Raw genomic sequence first — 4768 nt, 5'->3', positions numbered from 1 at the left:
ACGAGTAATTTTAAAAGCTAATTTGGTTACTGCATAGAGGGTGCTCTACTATCTCACTGCTATTTTATTCATTCTTGATAACAGCACCCTCCTACACATGTCTTATTAAAAGAATACCTTTTAAAATTACCATTTCTTAGTCATACAACGTATTTACTTAAATTCACAAAATGGCGACCAGTAAAGACTACAGAGAGCTTGCAATGCAAGCAGTTTTATACATACTTAAACATACGTAACATAATGCATAATTTTAAAAGCTAATTTGGTTACTGCATAGAGGGTGCTCCACTATCTCAAAATATTTTATTCATTCTTGATACCAGCACCTTTACACATGCCTCATTGATACAACATTTTTGTAAGTAAAATTTCCTACAACATATAATAAACGATACAGAAGCGAGGCTGCATTTTCGCACGGCTTAAGCGATCAATCATGACTCGTAAAGAAGTTTAAAATTTACTTTGGTTACTGCATAGAGGGTGCTCTACTATCTCGTAATATTTTATTCATTCTTGATAAGAGCACCCTACTACCACATGCCTCATTGATACAACATTTTTTTAAGTAAAATTTCCTATGATATATAATAAACGATACAGAAGCGAGGCTGCTTTTTCGCAAAGCTTAAACGATCGATCGTGACTCGTCTTAAAGTAGTTTAAAATTTACTTTGATCACTGCATAGAGGGTGCTCTACTATCTCACTGCAATTTATTCATTCTTGATAACAGCACCCTCCTACACATGTCTCATTAAAAGAACACCTTTTAAAATTACCATTAATTTCTTATAATTATACAAAAGATATAAAAGAATACTTAAAACATTTCTTTATCCCCAGGTCAAACATAGGATCATTTTGTCCTTAGAACACACTGATAAAATTTTCACAGAATTTAATTAGATAACCATGTGTTTATGTCATAAACACAGTTTTAAATTACACATTACCTTACAGAAACGAGGCTGCTTTTTCGCACGGCTTAATCGATCGGCGCATCAACCCGTATAACTGCGCATCAACTCGCAATACACACATTAATGGATAAATAGCATGTAAATGTAATACAAAATGCTTTTAAAAAGGGACAATGATTTGTTGTATCTTAAACAATACCTTAAATTACACAATACCTTACAGAAGCGAGGCTGCTTTTTCGCACGGCTTAATCGATCGACGCATCAACCCGTATAAATGCGCATCAATTCGTAATACACACATTAACGGATAAATAGCATGTTAATGTAAAATAAAAGCTTTTTCACAGCCTATGATTTATCATTGTTATTTCTTAACATTATTATGTTTAAATAAGCCTATAATTTATCATTGTTATTTCTTAACATTATTATGTTTAAATTAGTTTAAAAAGAAGTTATTAGTAGTAACCCATGCCTATTACATGTATGAGGTATTTAAAAGTGCAAAGGATGTTCAGTGTTCCTTATTTAAATTACATTCATACATTTGTTAGTTCAAAACCTAATTTAATTTATGGCATGTTAGTAGAATACACTACAGAACATTCATTAAATCTTCTCAAATTTGTTAGTTACTGGATTAAAAGCATTCTTATAAAGAACTACAAATTATAAATTGTAATAACATTCATACATTTGTTAATTCAGAACCTCATTTAATTTATAGCATGTTAGTAGAACATTCATCAAAAAACATTTTCAAATTCATGAACTACTGGATTAAAAGCATTCTTATAAGACTTTAAATTATAAATTGTAATTTTTTCTACTGATTAAAATATAAATTTGTTACTTTGTTTTATAAATTTTAATCAAACTATAGTTGTTTCATTTATTTTCATATGTTAGTGGTGAGATTTATTCTAAAGTAAAAAACCTCAATCATAATAGACAGACCTCGTTGTCAACAAAGCCCAAACTACAAATCATTTATGAATTTTTTTAGTAAATAAAAATGTTTCTATATTTTTTTATTTATTCCTTGAATTTGCCCAACTCTGTAACTTGTTAATGTTTCACCCTTGTTGTATGTCCATTTGTCTATAAATTATGGTGAAATAAAATAATAACATACTACAGTGCATTTATAGGGTTCTTTGATACCGTATGAAAGCTTTGATATTGGTCGCAATATCTTTACCGCGCGATGACTTTATGTCCAAACGACTTACACTCTGACACAACTTTTTTAACAGTTAGTGTTGCACAAAAATATAATGAATCCCTACCTAGAGGTTCAAGATTTAAAATGGGAAACTCTTAACATTTTAACGTTCATGTTTAATTCATTGTAGTTAGTATTTTAAAACATAAAATTGCTAGAGTTAGATTGTTGTTAGTTGTAACATTAGTTCATATATTGGAATTTTGTCATATAAATATTCATCAATTTTTAATAATGTCATCTTGTGCAACACGCATTAACACAATTATAAGATTTGTTAAAGGCAAAAAATTAACGATAAATAATATAGAACTTGTATTTCGATTGAGCATGTTTGAATTTTAAAAATAAAATTTTCATAACAATAAGATGTGTTAAAGGCCATACAAATTTAATAACATTGATTAATTTCATTAGTTTATTAATAGTAATTTTGTTTGTGTTTGACAGTATTTTTGTTTTAAACTTATATTTTGTGTTATATATAAATATTTTAGAAACATATAATTTTGGGGATTAATTTTTGTGTTACTCTTGGTGTATGTAAAATTTTGTATTATTAACATTTGTCTATGAGTAATGAAGAAAATACAATAACTGCTCCCATGCATTTAAGTCTTTTAGTCAAACAAGACCTATGTGATGAAACAAACGTGATATTTCTGTAACATATTCAACACACGAAAAATTTACGTCCGCACGGCGCAAGCTCAAACCTATCCGCAGCAACCTCGTTTCTATAACAACAAATTAAACCAGTGAATACTTATTTGGAGTCTTAAAACAACCAACCAAAGGTACTGTAAACAACATTGGTAAAGTTTAACATCAAAATTCACAAATAGTAATGTATATGCTTATAAATAAGTAAACCACTGAAAGCAATTTATTTAAGTTCAAATTTTTCCTATCTAATTGGGGGGATTTCTCCAACAAAATTAATTAATGGGTTGTCTTTGCCTGAGCCAAGGGAGTTTGACCATGAAGAAGCAGCACACACCTCCGCACAAGGCAGAAGCGGCACCCACTCTGCATTAATGCAGAAGCGGCATGCACCTTCGCATGATAAGTGCAATCTCACAATGTCACCATTATAGGAGCTGATACTCCCATGATAAGAGACAGACTATAATGGGATACACTGCAAGACATCATACTGGGGTGACACACTCCAACACGCTGTCGCCTCCCACATTAATGTATTTTTGTTAATAAGAAAGAGTTATTCAATTCTATTCTATATTTATCATTTCTTTGTGGGGGGATTTCTTCAACATTATAAATTAATGGGTTGTCTTTGACTGAGCCCAAAGGAGTTTGACTGTGAAGAAGCAGCACTACTTCCGCCTGAGGCAGAAGCGGCACACACCTCCGCTCTAATGCAGAAGCAGCATGCACCTTCGCATGATAAGTGCAATCTCACAATGTCACCATTATAGGAGCTGATACTCCCATGATAAGAGACAGACTATAATGGGATACACTGCAAGACATCATACTGGGGTGACATACCTTCAGCACACTGTCGCCTCCTACATTGATGTATTTTGGTTAATAAGATTAGATCAAGAGTTATCCGAGTCTATTTTATATTTATCATTTCTTTTGGGGGGATTTCTTTAACATAATAAATTAATGAACTGTCTTTGCCTGATCCCTAAGGAATTTGACTGTGAAGAAGCAGTACTACTTCCGCCTGAGGCAGAAGCGGCACACACCTCCGCTCTAATGCAGAAGCGGCATGCACCTTCGCATGATAAGTGCAATCTCACAATGTCACCATTATAGGAGCTGACACTCCCATGATAGGAGACAGACTATAATGGGATACACTGCAAGACATCATACTGGGGTGACATACCTTCAACACACTAATGCAATAGCAATGCAGAACATGGACTTATAAGCTTATAATTAAAAACTAAAATGTATATGTATTTGAGTAAACCATTATACATAAGTACACCATCGCAAGCAGCTTTTTGTCATCAGATTTTGCTGATTGTCATCCTGATAAGCTTAGTTCAATTAGCAGGGCTACCATCGTGCAGGTTCCAGGATACCGGCCCCACGCGCTTTCTGAGATCGTAAGAGCCAATTGCACCGCCCCTTAAGGGGACGGGTCCGGTCCACTGTCCCAACTTCGGCGCCAGGACAGCCTCCCTACTCTTAGTAACGCGGTCCCTAGTTGAAAGGACTAGGGACTACTTCCGTTGGTCAACCATACTTCTGATAACACCGGCACCATCCTAGCAGATGAGGAGCCCAAATGCACCTTTAAGATCAACCACCCAGTGGCCCGAGCCGGAAGTAGGACCCCACATGCCACGTGCACGTGTCCAGGTCCCTTTTCGACCGCCGCACTCCTCCGTCAATTCCTTTCGACCGCCGCACTCCTCCGTCAATTCCTTTCGACCGCCGCACTCCTCCGTCAATTCCTTTCGACCGCCGCACTCCTCCGTCAATTCCTTTCGACCGCCGCACTCCTCCGTCAATTCCTTTCGACCGCCGCACCACCAAGTCCCTAAGACCGCTCATTGCATAGCATAAAAACGCGTATGTGCTTGCTTGCTTGCAATGGTGTACTCATTTACAAGATAATAACGGTTTACAAC

Source organism: Asterias rubens, chromosome 9 (genome assembly GCF_902459465.1).
Source record: "Asterias rubens chromosome 9, eAstRub1.3, whole genome shotgun sequence".
NCBI lineage: Eukaryota > Metazoa > Echinodermata > Asteroidea > Forcipulatida > Asteriidae > Asterias > Asterias rubens.
Note: the sequence above shows the minus strand (reverse complement) of the source record.